Genomic DNA, 22,616 nt, shown 5'->3' with positions numbered 1-22,616 from the left:
TCTGTGGTGGTGAAGGCAGTTGGTATGGGTTTTCCACGTGACCTTCAGGACGCCCTACGAGGTGGGGCTGCCCTCAACCCCTGCCGTCCACAGCAGCCAGGGCGGCCTTTGGGACATCAGCCAGACCATGCCAACCCCAGGGGCTCCCGCTGCTCCCAGAAGATCCACCCTCATGACGACCTTCAAGGCCCCTGCCTGTCTCTCCATCTGGCCGCCCGCCCCCTTCCCTTCCATTCACTCAGCTCCGTTCTCAAGGACCTTTCTTCTGCTCGTCCCACCCGCTGACTCGTTCCTGCCCCAGGACATTTGCACGTGCTGTTCCACTGCCCGGAACGCCTTTCCCTCAGAGTCCACGTGTCCCCCTTCACCTCTCACGTCAATGGCCTTGCTTGACCTCCTTCTCTAACGAGCGCGGACCCTCCCCAGGGCTCGCTGGGAGGCCTCATTCTGTCGTGTCTCCCTGACGCTATCAGGGGGCGTCTCTTGTCCATCTGCTTGCTGCCTGTCTTGCCCTGTCCTAGAAGGTAATGTCCACGGAGAACCCTCCCAAGCGAGGAGGCCTCACTGCCTTAGGGCCACCTCGGTGCCCTTCATCGTAGCAGAGAGGACAATGATGTCACCATGGGGCGGGCCACCTGGCCACCTGAAGGCGGAGGACAAAACACCACGACCCCAGCCTCAGAGGTGGCCTCTGCGAGGACAAAATCTCCCCCACGAACGTCAGGACGGGGGGGGGGGTGCAGAGATCGACTCTCCTTTGGGACGCTGGCACCGCTTTCCCCGCCCCCACCCCCCCCACCCCCGCCACAAAAAGAAGAGAAAGTCCGAGCACGACGGTCCCGCCGACAGCACGCAGCAGTTTCGAGAGGCCCGTGTCACTGACAGCAAACATTCGCGACCCCCAGGGGCTGGTCAGAGTTTAGGTGGCCGTGGGTTTTCTCAGTGGCGCGTGACATCACGGTGCAGCCGACACGGACAGTGGCTTCGCTGGGATGAAATACGGTTTTACGCCCACTTTCCAGGTGGGGCCCACGGAGGCCGGCCTTGCCCGAGACCACGGCGTGGGGCGTGGGGGAGCCCAAGCGCTGGTCTCGGAGGAGCTGGCTCCGGCCGCCTGGGAGCGCGCCCACCAGACGCCCGCCCCCCCCCCCCCCCCCCCCGGGGACACCCGGGAAGGGCCGCGTCCGCGTCCGCGGCCCAGCATGCGCTGGAGAGCCCGCAGCCCTGGGCGGCAGGACTGGCTTTCTACTTCTTGCCCGGGTGAAGCACGTCTGGGCATTTTCCAGCGATCCGTCCGGCAGCCAACGGGTCTCTGTCTGCAGAGGCGGGCGTGACAGGCACCGAGCTTGTTCCCCAGCACGACTACCTTCGGCAGAGGCCCTGGGGCGGGGAAAACGGGGGCCAGGCTGGCTCCCCACGGGCACTGTCCGGACGCTGGACGCCCCTCCGCCCCCAGTCGGGCAGGCGAGCCGAGCACCGCAGGTGCCGTGGCCTGACCCCAGGGGGCCGGAAGCTGGGACTCTGGAGTCCACGACCACACCCACGCCGCACCCCTGCGACTCCCGGTGCATAAGGACAGGAGAGCCCTGCAGCAGGTGACAGCAGAAGCCGGCAGTGGCCTTGGGCAAGTCACTTCGCCCCTCTGGGCTTTGTTTCCCTCATCCGGAAAGTGAGGACAGTGGCAGTAGCCGCTTGAACAGATTGTTGGGGAAGTTAAGCGAGTTCATATATGGGAGATGCTTGAAACACAGTGCTTGGCATTTAGTAAGTAGGTTATGAAATTAGCCACGATCCTAGGTCCATATAAATGTATAGGGGAAAAAAGAAACCTGGAAAGAAATACACTAAAATAGGGGCGCCTGGGTGGCTCGGTCGGTTCAGCGTCCGACTTCGGCTCAGGTCATGATCTCGCGGTCCGTGGGTTCGAGCCCCGCATCAGACTCTATGCTGACAGCTCAGAGCCTGGAACCTGCTTCGGATTCTGTGTCTCCCTCTCTCTCTGCCCCTCCCCCGTTCATGCTCTGTCTCTCTCTGTCTCAAAAAGAAATAAACGTTAAAAAAAATTAAAAAAAAAAAAGAAATACACTAAAATAGCACTGGAGGGGCGCTTGGGGGGCTCAGCTGGTGAAGCGTCCGACTCTTGATTTTAGGTCAAGTCATGGTCTCGCGGTTTGTGGGTTTGAGCCCCTCGTCGGGCTCTGCACTGTCAGCACAGACCCTGCTTGGGGTTCTCTCTCTCTCTCTCTCTCTCTCTCTCGCACCTCCCCTGCTCTCTGTCTCTCAAAATTAATAAACTTAAAAAGAAACAGCGGTGGAGAAGGCCGCCCTACCACCGGGTGACAGAAGCCTTTTATTTTCTTCTTTAGAGTTGAAAGTTTGTGTCCAAACATTTTCGCAACAAGCACCCTTTCTGTTGTCCTAAAAACGAAGCCCCCTTGAGACCTGCAAGGCGGAAGCTCCTTTAATGAGCTGTCACTTGAAGTCCTGTTGTCTCCGAAGGTGACAAGGTCCTGTGTGTATGGCCCACCTTGGAGTTCATGGCTCTGGACCCCAGAAGGCAGAAAAGGGTGACGAAGGCCTGGACGACAGTGGAGCAGGACCCTGTGCATAATGGGTCACTCGGTGTGGGGTGCCAGGGCTTCCGAACTTGGCACCCGGGACATTGCGGGCCGCTCTGGGGACAGTTTGGGAATTTCTACTACAACCTAACTTCACCAGCACGGGCTGTGGGTGCTGCATGCACGGGCCCTGGGTGCGTGCATGGGCTCTGGGTGGGGCCCCACCCCTCTCATCATCTTATCTGCTCAGACAAGAGGGGCTGGGCCCTCAGAGCATTTCTTATCAGGAGGTTACCAGCTCCCCCCCCACCACCTCCTTGCTGACTCCGGAATCTCCAGGACCCTTCGAGCTGGACACTTGGCCAGGCAGGCAGGCAGGCAGGAGCATGAGAACCTTTCCCAAAGGGGGAGCCGAGAGCTAAAGCCAGGGGTGTGCGTGGAAGAAAAGGAAGAACAGAGGTGCATGGTGGGGTGCCCTCCCTCCGCACCCCTCTCCTCCCGTCTCCGCAGGTCTGGAACAATGATCAGGTAGGGAGAGCTTCCTGCGCACAGAGTGCCGTGCTCGGTGTTTACAAACCTGCCACGCCGGGGAGAACTCCCAGAGGTGGACATTCCTCTTAGCTCCGTGGAGGAGGAAATGGGCAGACAGAGAGGGGAAGTCACTGTCCCCAGGACACACAGCAGGAAGCGTGATTCACCCAGGCTGGCGGCTCCCCACCCAGATGCGATGAGTGTTCAGTCTGAGCCAGAAACCTGCTACAGAAAGATGTGCTCAGCCACATCCCGAGGCCAGGGACACGTAGGGACATCAATCTCTGCCCGCCAGGGCCCGGCGCCTGGCCCTCCCTGGTGGCTCCCCCCACGCCCCCGCCAGCCCTGCCCCAGGCCGGCAGGGGGCTGGTGTGGGCCACCTCCCTGTTCATCTTGTTTGCTCCTATTATGTCAAATAAGCCATTATAATTTTATGTTTTTTAGATTAACATTTTTGCTCAAGGGCATAGTAATTAGCAGATGGCTGGGAGTTTAGCTATTCCAGGCAATAGTGAGGGGAAATTTTCCTCAGCCGATTTTTGGAAAGGCCAGGAGGCTGCCGGACCCACACAGACCCTCGACCCCAGGAAGAGGGGCTTTTGCGTGGGGCACGCAGGCTGGGTGAGGACAGCGGGGGGCATTGCTGCCCTGTGCACGACCCCAGGGCCAGCCACCGCTCCCGGGCTGTGCGGTCCCGTCCCTCGGTGTCTCTCCCCTTCTCTTTCCCCAGGCTGCACCTGGCACCAAGTTGCTCAATAAATGCATATTAATTGAATGAACGGACAGAGGTTGCAAACCAGTGGCCCATAGGTCACATCCAGACCTTGATGCATTGAATCAAGCCGGCACAATATACTTAAACAGCTTTTTTAAGTTTATTTATTTTGAGAGAGAAAAAGTGAGTCCGGGAGGGGCGGAGAGAGGGCGACAGGATCCCAGGCAGGTTCCGCACCGTCTGCGCAGAGCCCCACGGGGGGCTCGAACTCACAAACCGTGAGATCATGCCCTGAGCCAAAATCTCCAGTCGGACGCGGAATGGACTGAGCTGCCCAGGCGCCCCTATTTTTATACAATGTAAGTAAGTCACTGCCGTTTGACGACGAGGACCTTGCACCAGCATCTAAACTTCCAGCTTCTCTAGAAAAGTCAGGGTTTCTGGGTCCGTATCCCCATGCAGCTGCACGTGGTGGACGTGAAGCGTGGCTCTCCTTGCCAGATGGGGTGGGGGCTCCAGCCTGCCGTGGTCTCCACCGCCCCCTATTGCCCCACAGCCAACCCCGCGGCTCTCCCATCAGCACTGGCGATTTAGAAAGGCTCCCCCTTGTGGCTTAACACGAGCAAGTCTCTCGCTCACGTTACAGTTCGGGGTTCGAGGTTCCGGGTGGCACATGCAGGTGGGGGGGGGGGCCCTTCCTCATCCACATCCGGGTCTCGCCCCGCTGAGCTGTATTGTGACAGCGGCTTCCAGTGGTGGAAAAGAACGAGATCAGGGAGCCTACGGGGCAGGGTCGAGGGTCACCTTCCATTGGCCACGGCTCATCGCAAAGGAGGCTGGGAAATGCCATCCCGCTGTACCCCCGTAGGGGAGAACAGGCGACGGAACAGCTAGTGGTGTCCTTCCCATCCCCCGGCTTCCTTCCCCAGCCCCTGAAGCCCTCCCCCCCCGGGGGGGGGGGGGCGCACAGGCTTATCATTATACATATTTCCCCCCAATCTATTGTTGGGGGGCATCAACCTGACGTCTGGAGATCCCCCCCTCACTCTCTCTGGCTTTGCAGCTCAAGAGCCCAGATTCTTGCAACTCAACAGCCCCGGCTTCTAAGCCGAACAGCTTGCTGGATACTCTTCGACTCTGTTTTTCCTTCCCTGCGCAGTGAAGTCCTCTGGAGGTCTAGTCTGGAGAGGGCAAAGGGGAAAGGGCAAAGGAGGAATCACTGGTATGAAAAAAGGGCACTGGTTACAAACAGTGTCCTGACCGAGGTAATACGTGAAAGACGGCCCAGCAGGTCCCGGTGATTCCACTCGCAGGCGGCCACCGGAGAGGAACGAAAACCTAGGACCCGGTTAGTCTCATGCACGAGTGTGCACGGCAGCTGTATTGGTAACAATCGGAGACCTGGCAAAGCCCGGTGTCCATCCAGAGGCGGACAGACGGATGACTCTGCGTGCACATGACGAAGGCCCCCTCGGGAAGTCTCGGCATCGCTGTGCCGAGAGGGACACAGCGATTTCTGGAAAGGGCCAGACAGAATGTTTTTGGCTTTGCGGGACTTAGCGTCTCTGTGCCGACGACTGGACTCCACCCTCGTCGAAGCGTCCAAGAGGCCAAGGGCGCGGCGGAAGTGAGTGGGCGTGGCTGCCTTCTAATCCATATTTATGAGCCCCGAAATGTCGATCTCGTATCACTTCCATGTATCATGAAATGTTGTTCTTCTTCTGATTTTTCTCAACCATTAAAAGTGTCAAAACCCCAGATAGTCTCATGCACTCGTGGTAGGGACGCAAAATGGTACAGTTACTTTGTAGATGGCACTGTGGGTGGGTTCTTACGCTTTCTTTTCGATGTTTACGCATTTATTTTGAAAAAGACACAGAGAGCGCGAGCAGGGGAGGGGCAGAGAGAGAGAGAGAAAGAAAGAGAATCCCAAGCAGCCTCCGCAGGGTTAGCAAGCACAGAGCCCAAGGTGGGGCTCGAACTCAGGAGACCGTGAGATCCCGACCTGAGCCGAAACCAAGAGTCCAATAAGGCTTAACCGACTGAGCCACCCGGGTGCCCCTGTGGCAGCTTTATTCCTAATCTCCCAAATGGGAAGCAACCAAGAGGTCCTTCGGCAGGCGGATGGATAAACTGTGGTTTATCCAGACCGTAGACTATGATTCGGTGCTAAAAAGAGGGGCGCCTGCGTGGCTCCGTGGGTTAAGCGTCCGACTTCGGCTCCGGTCATGATCTCGCAGTCGTGGGTTCGAGCCCCGCGTCGGGCTCTGTGCTGACAGCTCGGAGCCCGGAGCCTGTTTCAGATTCTGTGTCTCCCTCTTTCTCTGACCCTCCCCTGGGATTCTCTCTCTTTCTCAGCACAGTCCTCACACATCTTTGCCCCCCACGCCCCAAGTGGCTGCGTTTTAAGAGAATACACCGCGGGACCCCCGGATTGTCAGCTCACCGAGGTTCGGGCCGTGTGTCTGTCCTGCTCGCTGGCCGGTGAGACAGAGGACAAGCACAGGCACATGTGAGTGAATGATCCAGGAGGCCAGGGGGGGCCCCCGGGCAGGGGCGGGTGGGACAGGCTGCAGCCAGCGGAGGGGGGGAGGTGTTGGAGGCAGGATTTGCGGATGAATCAGGCACACGAGGGGAAACAGCCCGGGCAAGGGCAGGGAAGTGGGAAGGGCCTGGGGAGTTGGAGGAAGCAGCTGGATACGGCCCAGGATGAGGTCAGGAGGTCAGGCTGAAGGTGCAGGCATTTTGTCTCCGGGACAGAGAAAAATGGGTGGTTTGTGGTCACGTGCCCTGCGGACTTACTGCTCACCCCGCCAGGACAGGCCGCCTCATCCCAGGTGGTGGCCCCAGGCCCTTGGGTCCCTCTGCCGGGAGGGCCTGCGATGTCTGGAGGCTGGAGGGAGAAATTTCTAGGTCCAGAGCCAGGCTTCGGGGCAAGCCGGTGCCAGGAAAGGGGTGATCCTGACCCATCCCCAAGGAAGGCAGAACTTTGCCAACCGAGGCAGGAGCAAGCTCGGGGGCGGTTTGTACAAACGCGGACGTTCGGAAGGTGGATGGGGTTCTTGTTGCTGCTGTAACAGATGGCCACAAACTCGGGGGCTTCGAGCCACGCAGACGTGCTGCCTGACGGTCCTGGGGGGCCGCAGACCACAGCAGAGCCCTCCGCTTACCCGTCCCAGCTTCCGGACGTGCCTGCATCTATTTGGCTCCCCTGACTCTGACGCCCCTGCCTCTCCCTCTTGCCGGCTGACATTTCGGTGACATCGGGCAGCCAGGACGACCGGGGAGAATCGCTCCGTCTCGAAGCCCCTTTCGCCCCGTATGATGAGTTGTGTTTTCTCCCCCGAAACGCCTGCGGTGAAGCCCTGACCCCCTGCTCGTCGGCACGTGACCGTATCCGGAGACGGGGACGTTGAGCGGCTAATTGGGTTAAAACGAGGGATGCGGCGGTAACCATCTCTCTGTTCTGCACAAAGCCGTCTGTCGCAAAGGGCTAGACCTGCTTCCGTCCCGGACCCCTCCTCCAGGCCTGGGTCCTCCTCGGCCCCCTCTGACCGCTTGGGAACGTCTGCCCCATCCCTCAGGCCCTGCGGTGGCTCTCGGTGGGTATCGGAGCAGCCCCGAGGCCTCACTGACAGGTGCACGGCCCGGTCCCGGACGAGAGGCTGCCCTCGGCATTCTGGAAAAAAAAAAAAGCTGCTTCCCCGGAGGGTTCTCTGACAGGAAACCAGGGCCCCGCTGCCCCGCAGTCCCCCTGCGCCTCGAGAAATGTCAGGCCGCTCCTGCCGGCCTCCCGGGCGGGGACGCCGGCCTCACGGCCGTGCAGAGGCTGGCGCTCGGGGCGGCGGCGCGTCCCCCACGCGGCCGTGCGGGGGCTGCTGTGCTCGGTGCCGTAACCGGCCCCCCCCAAACCCAGCTCCATCATCCGCTCACTCATCTGTGGTTCATCCTGATCCGTCCCGCTGCCCTAGAACTGGGGCCGCTGCGGGTCCAGAGAAAGACCACACACAAATAGGGTAATTCCTGGACTCTGGACACCAGGAAGGGTAACTCCATACAATGAAATGACAAGAAAGAGGGACAGAAGGGGGGCACGGCTGCTCTAGAAAGGCCTTTTGACCCCCGTCCCCCCGCCCCCCCGTTGAGGTGATCTTTGACCCAAGCCATGCCAAGATCTGGGGAAGAAGATGCCAGGCAGAGAGAATGGCACGTACAAAGGCCCTGTGGCAGGACCAGCCAGGTGTGTCCAAGGGCCCTTAAGGAGGCCTGTGTGGCTGGAGCAGAAGCTGCAGGCCCGGTAAAGAGCCTCCCACAGCTCTCGGCTCCCTCCCCGTTGGGCCCAAAGCCATCGCTTTTGTTTTGCTTTCAGTGCCCTCCTGCCCGCCACACCTCCCGGTCCTCCGTGGCCTCCCCAGGTTTTCCTGCATCCTTGCTTTGGCCCATGGGGCGTGAGGATTGGAGTGTTTTGTTTAAGCAAAGAAGCCGTGAGTCTGCATTCCTTAGGAGGGACACAGTTTTTGGAGTCAGTCCGCTGGAGGAGGGAGGTGAGCAAGCAGCAGGTCTGAGAAAGCCCTTCCAGAAGGCAGGCCGGCAGGAAATAGCTGGCGTGGGGTGGGGGTGGGAGAGACCGAGGGAGGCTGCGGCTGAGACCGAGGGAGGCCGCCCAGAGCCCCCTAAAGTCTCCGTGGGCTCCTGTCTCAGTCGACGCTATGTGGCCAAAGTGCCGTAGACCGGGGGGGCGGGGCTTAAACACAGCCCTCAGGGCTCTGGAGGCCGGCCACACCGGGCACGTCCCTGTCGGGCCGAGGCCCTGGTCCACCCAGTCCTCTTGAGAAGGGCCGGGGCGCTCTTCCCAAGGGTGAAGGGTGGGGTGGGGCATCCCCACGACCAGTCACCTCCTGATAACATCACACTGGGGATCAGGTTCCCTTCAACATATGGATTTGGGGGGACGCAAATATTCCGTCTGCGGCAGCCTCAGTGGAGGCGTCAGGGGAATGGGTATGAGATGGGTAAGCCGGTTTCCGGACGCGTGGAAGGTCGACTTGGCCCACCCGCCTCCCTCGTGGGGGTCGCGGAAACTCGCCACCCTTGGCCGGGGGCCACCGGCAAGTCGGTGCTCGCTGCTCGGTCTCAAGGGCAGCGGGGACCTCCTTGGGTGACCTTGCCGGTCTCCACGTGTCCCTCCGGGAGGGCCGTGCTGTTCCCGCTGACCGCTGCTTTCCCGCAACGCTGCCCCTCCGTTCGTTCCAAGGGATCCGGAGGCCAGCGGAACAGGGGGGCCAACCTTGAACTCAGCGGAGAGGAACGCTTGACTCATTTCCAGCTGGGAGGCCGTGCAAGGGCTGGGGATTTATGAGCCTGCTCAGCGCTGTTTTCAAGGGGGGAGGGAGAGGAAAACCCGACTACCACCGGCTCGGTGTCCCTTCGCCAGACAGCAGCCCCAGGCCTCCGCGGCGGCCTCCGCAGCTCAGTCGGCCAGAAAAGGCGCCAGGGTCGTGAGACCGGGCACCGCCCGCCTCTGCCCCCACGGAGTCCTGCAGTTGGGGAAGACCAGAAAGTTCTGGAGACGGGTCGGGGGGGGGGGGTGGTTGCACAGATGTGAATATCCCCGTTCGACACGACAACAGCTGTCCTTCTGCGCCACAGCTCTTCCGTGTTGTCATCCGTGTGTCTGAACCTTGCCTCCCCCTCCACCCCTCCTCCCCCGCCCCCCCCCCTCCCCCCCCTCCCCCTCTCGCCTCCTCCTTTTCCTCCTTCCCCTCCCCCTCCCTCCTCTCCCTCTTCCCCCTTTCTCTTCCCCCTCCCGCTCCCTTCCCCGTGCTTGCGGGGGGGGGAGGCCCAACGTTTGGGCATTTTATTTGTTTGGATTCCAGATCATCAGACATTATGTCAATGGTCATGCCAGCTGGGTATGTCATAAAAAATACTGATTTGATTCTTTCTGATGCCTTAATATCTCTGGGAGCGAGTCCATTTTTAGCTCACATATACAAGGACAACACCAACAGCCTGCAGGGGCATTTGTCAGCCTGTTCGGCATACGACACCCACAGTAGGGGAGGGGACTTTTTAAGGTTGAATAGTACCCCACTGTCCTTCCGCACGTCCTTCTGTTCGCCTGCTCGTCCGCCGATGGCCTTGTGGGTTGCCCCCCCCCCCCCACCGTTTGTGAGTAATTGTGAGTCATGGAGGGGCTCTTTTGTTTCCTTCAGCATCTTTAAAAGCACCTTGGCTGCCAAAGTGGCGGCGGGGTGCCCCATGCTGGGGGCGCGGGGCACCCGGCGTCACACGCGCTGCTGGTGGGGGCGCAGAGAGGCACGACCCTTTTGGAAAACAGCCCGGCGGTTTCTTAACGAAGGCTGAGATGCGCCCGCCCCGGACCCAGTCGCTTCGGGCCGAGGTGGGCGCTCAGCGTCAGACGGCCCGGCCCGCAAGCTGCTCCCAAGAGTCGAAAGACAGAAACAAGCCCAGTGCCCGTCGGCGGGCGGCCGGATGCGCACCCCGCGGTCCCTCCGCGCAGTAAAATATCGTTCAGCCGCATAAAGGGGTGAAGCCCGGACGCCTGGATGGGCAGAAGCCGGAGGGCGGGCCGCGCCCTGGGGGACCCCAGTGACACGACCCGTCCGGAAGTGGCGAATGTACAGACACGGGGCGCAGGCTGGCGGTGGCCGGGGGCGCGGGAGGGGGAAAGGGAAGTGGCCGCCGAGGCTGCGGGCTCTCCTTCTGCGCCGAGGCAAGTGTTCTGGAATCAGGGAGTGGTGGCGGTTGCACAAGCGTGCGAGTGTGCGGAAACCACAGCGTCGCATCGCTTCCAAAGAGGAGTGGCGGTTCTGGAAGCCGTTATCGCTCCCGTTTGACAGATGAGAACACCGAGGCTCGGAGACCCAGTAACTTGTCCGAGGAGATAGAGCTGGGGTGTGGGAAAGCAGGCATTGGAGCCCCGGCGGGGCCTGCCTCCAAAGCCCCGCAGGTGACCCCCACACCATCGGGGGCTCCCCAGGTCTGGGGCAAGCGTCCTTGCCTCCCCGTGCCTCAGTTTCCAGAGCCGTGCGGTGGGCACGATTCGAAGAGGCCTGAAGGTGGCGGGCACCGTGCCAGGCACCGAGCAGGTGCAGCCGGCGGCTCAACGCTCCTTCTTCCTCTACTTCAGCCTCGGCTCCGTGGAGGGCAGGCCCGGGGGCTGGGAGAGGCTGAGGCTGCTCGGAGAGGCTCGGCCACCTCCCGGGAGCTGTCCCCAGGCGGGGAGAGAGGCCACGGCGGCGTCGTGTTCCCGCTGCCCGTGTGTGGGTGTTTCCCGACACCCCCTTTTGTGCAAACACATCCCTGTTGCCATGGCGAGAGGCACCCTCTTCTATCTGGAGTGACAGTCACCACCTTGCTGGGACTGGAGCCAGCACAGCCCGAGGGCAGATGAATTCTACCGTCGCAAAGTGAGGCTCTGCGGGCTCCCAGCCTCCCGGGAAGGCCAGCTGCGGAGCCTTCTCTTCTCGCACACTGCTCCCCCCAGGGGGGCGAAAGGAGAGCACCGGGCGCCCCTTCCAGAACTTCATCCTGTTTCCTGAGGAGCTCCGGGTGGGGGGCGGGCAGGCTGACGCAGGTTTCAGCCTGGCGCCTCTGTTTACAAGCTCTGTGACCTTGAGTTTCAGTTTCTTTATTTGAACAGGGTAGATACCGACAGCTCCCCGCAGCCTTGTTTCAGGGGGTCACTCATTCATTCAACCAACGTTCGCCGAACCCTGACTAAATGCCAGGCACTGGGGGGGGGGGGGGGGAGCAGGGCGGCGGGGGCAGAGTCCCTGTGTTGTCACAAAAGAACAAACACAGGAGTTTTATTTATGAGCGGTGCTATGCAGGCGACGGGACAGAGGATAACAGCGAGAGGCAATGTGACTTTAGCCTGGGGCAGGGGCTAGGGGAGATCTTTCTGAGGAGGTGGCCACGAGGAAACCTAGGGGACAAGCGTTCCAGGCAGAGGAACAGCACACGCAAAGGTCCTGGGGCAGGAACGGGCTTGGCATGTTTAAGGAACAAGAAAGTCGATGTGGTGTGTCAGGGAGAGTGGGGGAGGAGGCGAGGCGGGAGGGGCGGGCAGAGGCCAGTCGCGCAGGGCTGTGTGGGGTGCCACGGAGAGTCCCGATTTTGATTCGAGAGCCCAGGGAACAGACGAGAAGGATCTGAGCCAGGGAATGGCGAGATCTGCTTCCCATTCGGTAGGGCATCTGCTCCTTGCCTCGGATGCGTGTGTCTCAGCCTCGCAAACTGGATTTCAGAAGACAAGACTGGGCTCAGCACATCTCGTTTGAACAAATCACTGACTTTCACGGAGCGGACAAGCAGTCGTCCTGGAGAACTAAAGCGGGGGCGGAAGCAAAATCATTCTCCTTATTGATGTTCCCCTGGTGCTGGCTCTAGTCTGGCTGCGGCCTTGGGCCAAAACCCAACGGCAGCTCGGACTCCCACGGATATTTGCACACCCACGTGCACGGCAGCATTACTCACGACAGCCACAAAGCGGAAGTAACGCGTATCTGTCGACGGACGGACGGACGGATAAACAACAGTGGTCTGTCCGTACAGTGGAGTATTATTCTGCCTTTAAAAGGACGGGGTGGCTCATCCCTGCTCCAACACGGACGAGCCTGGCGGGCACGGCGCTCAGTAAACAAAGCCGGTCACGAAAGGACACATGTTGTATGATGCCACCGACACGAGGTGCTGGAACAGTCAGATTCATAGGGACAGAAGGTAGGAGGGTGGGCGCCAGGAGCCGGGGAGGGGGCTGGGGAGGCAGCGTTTCTTGGGGACAGACTCGACAGACTCTCAGTTCAGGAAGAGGAAAAAGTTCTGGGGACGCATGGTGGTGATGGCCGGACGACAGTGTGAATATACTTAATGTCACTGAACTCACTGGATGCTTAAACACGGTAAAATGGTAAATGTTACGTTATGTATATCTTTTCACACACAAAAAAGAAAAAGCAGCCCCCAAAGATGCGAACACGATGCAAATCACTGATGACGCGATTCTTGTTGGGAATATTCGGAACATTTGGTACGGAAAATTCTAAGACGACCCCAAGTAACCTTGTGTAACGCCCTCCCCTTGAGTGGCGAGTGGGGACTCATTGTTTCTCACCAACACGCAGAATGTGAAGAAGGTAAGTGGGGGGGGTGGTTTGCGGACGTAAATAAAGCCCCGATCAGTTGACCTCGCACTAATCAAAATGGCGGCTATCCTTGGTGGGCCCGACCTAATCAGGCAAAACGCTCTAAGAGAGCGTCCGGCAGTGAGAACGGGGAAACCGCAGACCCTTTCTCTCCGTGTCGCTGGCTTTGAAGAAGCCAGCTGTCGTGACCCCGCGACCCCCACAGCCACGGGGAAGTGAAGTCCACCGGCAGCACGAGGCGGCTCGCCAGGGGCCCCACCGTCCCCCGGTTGGGATTTCAAGCGGGTATCGGGGCTGAACCCCCGCCACAGCTCTCCTGGGCCACATGACCTCACACAGGTGTCACCGGGTGGTCCTCCTAGGCAGCCGGCCCGGGTCCGAGCCTCGGAGGCGGCCCCTTCCCAGCGACCCCTCCATGCCTCAGTTTCCACATCTACGAATGCAGGTGCGTCCTGGGGGGGGGGGGGTGACGCGGGAAACAGGCCGGCCTCACGGTGAGACACGCACAGGGGGCAGGTGCCCAGCGCTTGCCTCCTGCAGGGGTGTCCCGGGAACAAGCGGGCCTTCCCTGCCCCGGTGGAGGCCAGGGGAGGGGACAGGAGCATCGGGGGTCTCCTGGGGGGCTGTCACTCCCTTCACTGCGGAGACTCAGGCTTTGCTCCCCCCACCGCTCCCCTACCAGCCCCCAGCGGCGGGGGGTGGGGGGGTCCCTGAGGCTGTGCTGTCACTCCTCCAGCCTCCCTTCCCCCCTCCCCCCAACAGGCACCCAGGAAGCAGGAAGCTTCAGTTTCTGGAACAACACCTGGTGGCGGGGGCGGTGGGGGGTGGGGGGGATGGCTTGGTGCTTTTCCTCTCTAGGCCCCTCCTCCCTCCGCGCCAGGCCTGGCCCTTGGCTGACTTCAGCTAAGTGGCAGGCGAGGAGGCTGTGGCTTGGGAGAATCGCTCTGAGAAGCCACTGGGTGGAGGCTCAAGCCCAAAGAATGTTCCAGAAACAAGAAATGCTACTCGTGGAATTGCATGGTTGGAGGAAAGAGAGCAATGCTGGTGGATTCGGGGTGGGGAGGGGGGGAGACAGGCAGACAGACAGACGGATGGAGAGAGGAACTACCAAAGATTTGCTCCCGAATGGAACCCCTCCCCCCTCTGACCCCAACTTTCTGGAATGATGTTTATTATCCAAGTCACGAGGGCTCAGCGTCCTGGGGTCTCCGAGGGAGGCCCTGGCGGGACTGGGATGCACACAGCTAGGACACAGATGGATTGGCAAGGGGGGCCCGGACAGGGAAGGGGACACAAGCTCCGGGGCCCCTCCACGGCGGGGAGCAGAGGGGGGCGTCTCGGGAGGGTCTTTGGAAGCAGGACTCAGGCCAGGAGGACTGTGACTCAGTGACCCGACTCTGGCTGGGAGCCCGCTGACCACTCACCTGCCGTGAGCCCTGGGGCTCCTCACACAGCCAGTGCCTCAATTTCCTCTTCTGTTAAATGGGGACAAATGACAGTTTTACTGCGCCACGGGCTGAGACAAGCCCTGTAAAGTGCCTGGTGCACGGGACCGGTTAGATGTTGTGTTATTGTGTTGGTGTTACCATTTGGGGTTTTTAAAAACACCCAAAAGCGGGGGGCTTTGCCAAGTAATGTCTCGCGGGGGACACAACAGAGAAGAGGTTATAGACCTGCCAGGTCCCGTGAAAGAAGTGATCGGCACCAGCGTAGAAACCGCTCCTCTTACCCCTGTCGGACTCCACTGGTAACCGGTGCCCTGGAGGCCGGCTCCAGTGAAAACGGCCATGCTGCCTCCTCCAGGCAGCCCTCCGGTCTGCCCAACGGAAAGGCAGGCATGGGGCGGCTTGGGCATGCCCACCCTCACGCGGACTCTCAGAGACACTTGCAGGGTGCTTCACATTCACGGGGACACACCCGGACACACCCCCAGGCCTGGAAAGCGAGAAGGACTCAGTGTCAACCTTTAGAGGTGAGCTCTGGTTTTTCTTGCATTTCCTGCAGAGGGAAACTGAGGCCAAAGAGCTTCCAGAGTTTGCCCGGGGGCCGCACAACAGGAAGTGGCAGGGCTGGGATTTGAACCCGGGAGGCTGGCACCAGTCCCGATCGGTGCCCCAGACAACCCCTCCGGTCACGTGTCCTCCCAGGGCGCGGCAGGTGATGGCAGGGGAGGGGGGCAGCTGTGGCACCTCGTGTTGGTGGTGGCTCTGTTTTCTTTCTGGCTCTGCAGCAGCGTTAACCCAGCACCACTTCCAGATGTCAAGCAGCCCTGGGGGGTTGTTGTGACTGAGCAGGAAGGGGAGGGGACGACAGTCCTGGGCGCCCTTCCCCGGAAGCCACCGTGGACGCTGGGCCCCTGGAATTGTGCAGGGCTGCATTTGCACAATGTCCCACGGCCACCCTGGCTGAGGCCTGTTCTGGAAGGCAGCACCGGGCCTCCATCAGCGGCCTCTTCCGTCGCTTAGAAATAGCAGGGGCTCCCTTGCAAAGGACCATCTGGCCGTTTTCCGGAAGCTTCCTGGCCTCAGGGCTGTGTGCCTCACGCCTCCCCTTCTACCTCCAAGACGCCACCTCCTTCCGAAACTCTCATCCTCCTCGTAATGGAGTTTAAGGACTGAAGGAGCAGGGACTCACCCTCCCACCCCCAGGAATCTCTTCCAGGAAGGAAACAGTCTCCCTGGAGCCTCGGAGGCTGGACTCCCACACCCCTGAGCACACATCTGCCTTCAAACTCGTTCAGGCTCCAGAAGGCAGGTGGCAAAATGTCCCATCCAGCGGTGCACAGCTGGCCCCAACCCAGCGGGGAGGACCTGTGGAGCCTTGGGGACACCTGCGGGGGTGGGGGGCGTTCTGGGCCGCGGATATGGCAAGGGCAAAGGCCCTGAGGTGGGAACAGCTCTGTGTGTTCGGGGGACAGCTGGGAAGCCAGTGTGGCTGGCGCTGGGGGAGCGACGGGGATGGGGTTTGACAGCTGGGTGGTCAGGGGCTGCTCCCCAGGACCTTGTTTGCTGTCGGGAGGGGGCTTGATTTTATTGTCAGCCCGAACATTACGTGTCAGAAGCTGGGCCGCGAGCTAAACCCTTGACGTTCACCGTCACAGAACCCTAGAGTTCGGGCGTCTCGGCATAACCCAATTCACAGACAAGCAAACCGAGGCACAGAGTGAGGAAGCTGCTTGCCCAGGTGGCCTGTCCCCGAGGCCCCTGGGGCTGACACTTCCTTCCCTCCCAGGAGGCCAATGGCCCCGCCCCAGGGGGACCTTCGTGGCAGTGGGGGTCCTTTGAAGTCCCAGCCCGCCAACCTGGCCGACCTGTTTCCTCCCAGACTCCTGCCTAGCCTCTCAGGGCTGCTGGGAGGGACGGAGGCGCAGGGGAGGGCAGGCAGGTTTGCTTTATTCAACGTATCTTTCTAGATTTTTCAGTTGCATGTATATTTTTTCAAAGGGTGCAGTAGAAAGCACGTCTCTCTCTCTCGCCTGACTCTCAGGTGCCCTCCACTGTCCTGCCCCAGACGCACCTGCCGGTTACTGGTGTCCACGGGACTTTCCAGGGCTGACCCGTGCTCGCACAGCCACAAATGCACAAATTAAACATGAACATATTCCGTACGGTACCAGTGAGAGGCCCACACTGAACAAAATAGCTTAAAAAATTCATCCAGTCAGGGCGCCTGGGTGGCTCAGTCGGTTAAGCGTCCGACTTCAGCTCAGGTCACGATCTCGCGGTTTGTGGGTTCGAGCCCCGCATTGGGCTCTGTGCCGACAGCTTGGAGCCCGGAGCCTGCTTCGGATTCTGTGTCTCCCTCTCTCTCTCTGCCCCTCCCCTGCTCATGCTCCGTCTCTCAAAAAATAAATAAACATTAAAAAACAAAAGGTCCATCAAGTCTGTCACCGGTCTCAGCACAAGAGAAACCTCAGCCCAGCCCCCACTGGGGAGCCTCCTGCACGATCCCCGACCAGGGCCTCCTCGGAAGCGTCCCGGGCCATCGAAAACAAGGAAAGTCTGCGACGCCATCACGGTCGAGGTGCCTAAGGAGATATGACGCCTGAATGTCACATGGCGTCCTGGCCAGGGTCCCGGAGAGAAGGAGGACATTAGGGAAAAGCAGAAAATCCGAGTGGAGTGTGGGCTTTAGTTAATAATAACGCACCCATACTGGTTTGTTCCTCGTGGCAAACGTCACCTGCAAGTGTAAGATGTTAATAAAGGGAAGCTGGGCGCCAGATGTCCTACCTTGGCAATTTGTCTGTAGCTCTGAAACCGTTTTGTGAAACAGTTTCTTTTTTAAAAACCCGGCAAGCACACGCAAGGGTAATGCGGTGCGTGCCCTATTGTTCATCTCTGGGCGAAAAAAATACGAAACAGAAACGATGCGGGAAGCATAGGTCTTCGAGGTGGCTCTGTGCCCCGGCTGTGGGACAGCCTCACCCTTTGTGATGGCCGCGTGGGGTCCCACCGGCTGGATGTCCCGTAACGGACGTACTGGGTCCCCTGTCGGTGGGCCCCGGGCTAGCTTTCAGGCTTTTGCTCCCATCGGCACCCGGCCACGCACATTTCTGCCCGTCCCTGGTTCCGTGCCTCGCTCCAGCATCTCTGCGGGGTCACCTCCCAGAAATGGAACAGTTGCTTCAAAGAGTGTCTGCATGAAGAGCTTGGGTTTTGATGCCTGGCAGGGGTCTTTCCCAAAAAGATGGGGACAGATAGGAGGAGGGGGCTTAGCTATATTACAGAGGGTGGTCAGGGAAGCCCTGTCCGAGGAGGAGACACTTGAGCAAAGACAGGAACAAAAAGGTGCAGCCGTGTATGTGTGCAGAGAAGAGGGTTCCAGGCAGGGGAAACAGCACACGCAAAGGCCCTGGGGTGGGACCATTTCCGGTGTGTTTCAGGAGCAGTGAGGAGGACAGCGAGGTGGGGCAAAGTGGGTGGGGGGACCGAAGATCACAGACACTGCAAGGAGCCAGCTCCTGGGGACCTGATTCAGCCACTGGCAGGAACTGGGATTGTATCTTGAGCCGGACAGGAACATTTGAAGGGAGGGTCACGTGACCGGCCTGATGTCGGTTTTACGAGGATCCCTCTGGCTGCTTGGAGGGAGAGGGGGCAGGGTGGATGTCAGGACAGCAGGGAGGGGGCTACTGCAAGAGTCCAGGCTGGAGAACTTGGTGGACCAAGGTGTTCACTGTAGGTGGGGAGAGGGGGCAGATTTGGGGTGTATTTTGAAGGCAGAGCTGACGGTGCTTGCTGAAGTCCAAGGTTACTAGGTTAGGGCACAACATAGTATGTCAGTTTTTGTAGGGACGCTATCACAGAGTGCCGCAAACTGGGCTGAAAGCAACAGAAATTTATTCTTTCAAGTTCTCAAGGACAGAAAGAGAGAGAGGGAGACACAGAATCCAAAACAGGCTCCAGGCTCTGGGCCGTCAGCACAGAGCCCTAAGCGGGGCTCGAACCCGCAAACCGGGAGATCACGACCCGAGCTGAAGTTGGACGTTTAACCGACTGACGCACCCAGGCGCCCCATGAATTCTGAGGTGGGGACAGTGGGGGAAGAAGCTCTGTGCCGCCCGCCCCAGTCCCGTCCATAGCCCCCTCGAAATTTGCCAACTCTCCCCAGACTCTGTCTCCACCTCTGTTGCCTTCCTCCCTCCTTCCGGTTCAGGCAGCCAGACCCTCTTATCACCCACGCGCACAGCTTCCTTTTTAGGCGGAAGGTCGTTATTTTCACACCTGCTGGGAAAACAAGCAGGCGCTCTCCTGGGGAGGGGGGAAGTACTTGGGGAGCCGCTGTTTGCAGGGCTGAGCCTCGGGACTCCTCAGGGTGCTGGCTGGGGCTGGACGATCCGCACGGCTTTACCCACAAGGGTGGGCACGGCAGCTAGGCTGGCTGGAAGGGCTGGGGCAGGCGGGGCCCATCTCTGCATTTGTCGTCTCTCCTTTCCTCAGGCTTCTCTCTGCCCATGGGCTTGCGCGCGTCCTTCCTGAAACTGGCCTGAGCTTCTATTCGCAGAGGAAGCTGGATCCCAAGTGAGGGAGAGCGGACGCTGCCGGGCCTCTTAAGGCTTAGTCCCAAACTGGCGTGAAATCACTCCCACTGCTTCCTATTGGCCAAAGCAGTCAAGGAGCCCACCCACTTTGGGGGAGACTCCGCCCCCTGGTGGGAGGAGCTTCGGGGCACACGCAGACAGGAGAGGCGTGAGATGTGCTGATGGCCGCCTTGGCGGAGAGCCCTGGCTCCCCTGCAGCCCGCTTCCAGCTGGCCTGCAAGGTCTCAGAGGCTTCGGAGGACAGCCCGTCTCCTCCGTGAGACGCTAGCGAGATGCAGGGGCGAGGAGTCTTGTTTTATAAAAAAAAAAACAAACCAACAGGGAGGGGGGTATGATATCCCACCAGAGAGCAAACATCCGAGCCACTTGGCACTGGGCTCTGACAGGGAGGCTGAGCGCACGAATTAGAGGTTTGTGAGAATAAACAGTCATTAAAACTCGAGAACTAGAAGGGAAATAAACACCATCTCAAGATACTGGGCTGATTTGGCCCTGCATTCTGCCAGCCTGCGAATCGGCCGGTTTCTGGCTTGCTGAGGGGTGTGTGTGTGTGTGTGTGTGCACATGCAGGTGGATGTGCATGCATTTTGCAAGCCCTCGAGTGTCTTCCCTCAGTGCCTCAGTCTCCTCAGCTGTAAAATGGGGACAAGAAAAGCAAAGCGCTAGGGGGCGCCCGGGTGGCTCAGTCGACTCAGGTCATGATCTCACACTCCTGAGTTTGAGCCCCATGTCGGGCTCTGTGCTGACAGCTCGGAGCCTGGAGCCTGCTTCCGATTCTGTGTCTCCCTCTCTCTCTGCCCCTCCCCTGCTTGTGCTCTCTCTCTCAACAATAAAAACATAAAAAAAGAAAGAAAAGAAAAGCTCAATTCAGCGCTGTTAGGACAGTTAAATGAGGAAATACAGTGCCTACCACCTAGTATGCATTCAGGAAATGTAAACTTTAATTTTCTCTCTTTCATTTGTTCATTCGTTTGTTCATTCACTCATTTAGTGAATACTTAGAAGGCCCCTACCGATGGAAGCCCTTAGCATGGTGTTAAAAATCCAGGGGCGCCTGGGGGGCTCGGCGGGTTAAGCCTCCGACTCCTGCTATCCGCTCAGGTCATGATCTCACGGTCCTCGAGATCAAGCCCCACGTCGGGCTCTGCCCCTCCCCCGCAAATAAATAAACACACATAAAAAATTCCAAGGCGGTGCTGGAGTCCCTGTACCAGCCCGTGCTCCAACCAGAGAGGGGCCAGGGAACAGCTTTCTTGAGGAATGAACGAACAGGGCACTGAATTTGCCCATCAGGCTCCGGCCTGGAGAGGAGACAGACGGGTAAATAAATCAGTGCAAAACAGTGCAACAGGAAATGCAAAACAGTTCAAGATGCGGGTTTCGCCCAAAGGGAGAAGGACTGGCTTTAGTGGAGTCGCAGACCCAGCGGCCAAGGGAGGGAAGGGCTCTGAGAGCAGGATGCCCTCCCGGACCCTTTTATTTAAAAAAAAAAAAAAAAATTTAACCTTTTATTATTTATTTATTTATTTATTTATTTTTTAACGTTTATTTATTTTTTGGGGACAGAGAGAGACAGAGCATGAACGGGGGAGGGGCAGAGAGAGAGGGAGACACAGAATCGGAAACAGGCTCCAGGCTCTGAGCCATCAGCCCAGAGCCCGACGCGGGGCTCGAACTCACGGACCGCGAGATTATGACCTGGCTGAAGTCGGACGCTTAACCGACTGCGCCACCCAGGCGCCCCTAACCTTTTATTTTTATTTTTGAGACAGAGAGAGACAAGGCATGAACGGGAGAGGGGCAGAGAGAGAGGGAGACACAGAATCCAAAGCAGGCTCCAGGCTCCGAGCCGTCAGCCCAGAGCCCGACGCGGGGCTCGAACCCACGGACCGCGAGATCGTGACCCGAGCTGAAGTCGCACGCTTAACCGACTGAGCCACCCAGGTGCCCCACCCCGGACCGTTTTAAATACGGGTCGATGATGGCCTCTGACCCCAGTCAGGAGACAAGGGAGCCCTCCCACAATCGCTGCACTCCAGGCCATCCCCCTGCCTCCGTGTCCTCAGCCCCTGAACCCCGGCCTCCTGGCTCCCGGCAGGAACTGTAGGAAGCAGGAGTGAGGCCCGGTGGCCATGGTGAGGAGGGTTTTATATCGAGAGGACTTCCGAGTCGATCTGGGGGGCGAGTTAATGAGTGACTCTGCATATTTAATCAAAACCAGGCGCTGCCTCACAGACGTCTGCTGCGAGCAGCCCTGACCTCTGGAGAGGCTCTTCCACAGGGAGAGGGGCCCGGAAGTTTTCCAGCGGCTTCTGCCCAAGAGGTGGGGATCCGCAGGCCGCAGCATTTGGAGCCTTGAGTCCAGGCTACGCGTCGGATCTCCACTGGCTGTCAGGGAGCCAGCCCTCTAGATCCCCGTCTGTGCCTCTAGAATGGGGTCCCTGTCCAGGCCGACCCTCTGATTTGTGGGGCCTGGGGCTAAAAAAACACAGAGGGTCCTTTGTTCAAACACGAGGAAGAAGTTCAAGATGGCGGCAGTGCGGTGTCAAACCAGGTCACGAGATCTTCTGAGCGTGGGTCCCCCCCTCCCCCGAGTGTACAAGCGGGACTCCCAGGAAGCTGTCCCCATCGGCCCCCAAAGGGTAGGAGCACACAGCAGAGTGTGGACAGTCAGATGCGCCTGGATCCTCCCACGTGTGAGTTGGCTAGACGTGGGCTGGGGACCAGGAGAGCTGGAGTCTGGGGCCTCAATTTCTCTGCCTCCCTTTCAGTTTTCTGATTTACCAGGTGGGTACTGTCGTCCTGTCTTCCTGCCCTCCCCCTCCCCCCCACCCCGCCCCAGGGGGATGCAGGCCTGGTTGCAGAACAAAGCAAACCCTCAAGGGCCCCAAAATACAAAGGGTGATTGTGCAGGCGCTTAGCTTCGGCCTCAATAGCGACTGTTGTTGAGTGCCGAGCGGGTACGTGGTGCCAAGCTGAGGTCAGCGCCTTGCATCCAACAGGTGCCAAATAAGTGCTGGCTCCCAGACTTGAGTTGCCTCCCACGGACGGAGCTGGGAAGCCCTTTCTTACCATCTCGTGTTTGCTGTGGCTCCTTCCTGCGCTTGGCGGCTCCATCAGGGAGGAGAGGCGGGTAGGAGGCAGATGGGGAAGTCGGCAGCATGAATACTTCCATCCTGGAGGCCCCGAGAATGCTGCGCAGGCACAACGACCGGACCCATCTGTGGACAGAGACCCTAGATCTAGAAAGATGAGAAGTCCCGCCCCGTTCAGCCCCAAAGGAACCAGGCATCACAGACTCCCTCCATGGTCCACTGGGCCCTAGAAGATCTGGCCTGTCCACTCTCCCTGCTCCCACGATGCTCTGGCTGCCTTACTGCTCCCTGAATATTGCAGGTGCAATGCCACCTCAGGGCCTTTGCACATGCAGTTCTGGCCGCCAGGTATTCTCCTCCCTCAGATATTTGCAAGGGTCAATTCCTCTTTGTTCTCTTTCTGTTCAAAGGTGGCAGCACCCCTCGCTGTCCCTCTTCCCCTTTCCAGCGGGGCACTCCTCAGATCATCGTATTTGTTTGTCGTCTCTCTCCTTCTGAAGTCCG

General features: G+C 59.4%; 1 long non-coding RNA gene across 1 annotated transcript; it reads right to left on the bottom strand.

The window, feature by feature from the left end:
- Positions 1-19,936: 19,936 nt before the first annotated feature.
- LOC121010480 (uncharacterized) lies at positions 19,937-22,589 on the bottom strand. Its single transcript, XR_005781192.1, has 2 exons — positions 22,090-22,589; positions 19,937-20,318 (listed from the first exon to the last, which is right to left on the bottom strand). It is a non-coding gene; the product is annotated as an uncharacterized LOC121010480 (long non-coding RNA).
- Positions 22,590-22,616: the final 27 nt, after the last annotated feature.

This window comes from Herpailurus yagouaroundi, unplaced genomic scaffold, assembly GCF_014898765.1.
Source record: "Herpailurus yagouaroundi ecotype Mexico unplaced genomic scaffold, PumYag 191, whole genome shotgun sequence".
Classification (NCBI taxonomy): Eukaryota; Metazoa; Chordata; class Mammalia; order Carnivora; family Felidae; genus Herpailurus; species Herpailurus yagouaroundi.
This window is presented reverse-complemented; position numbering and strand designations above follow the sequence as displayed.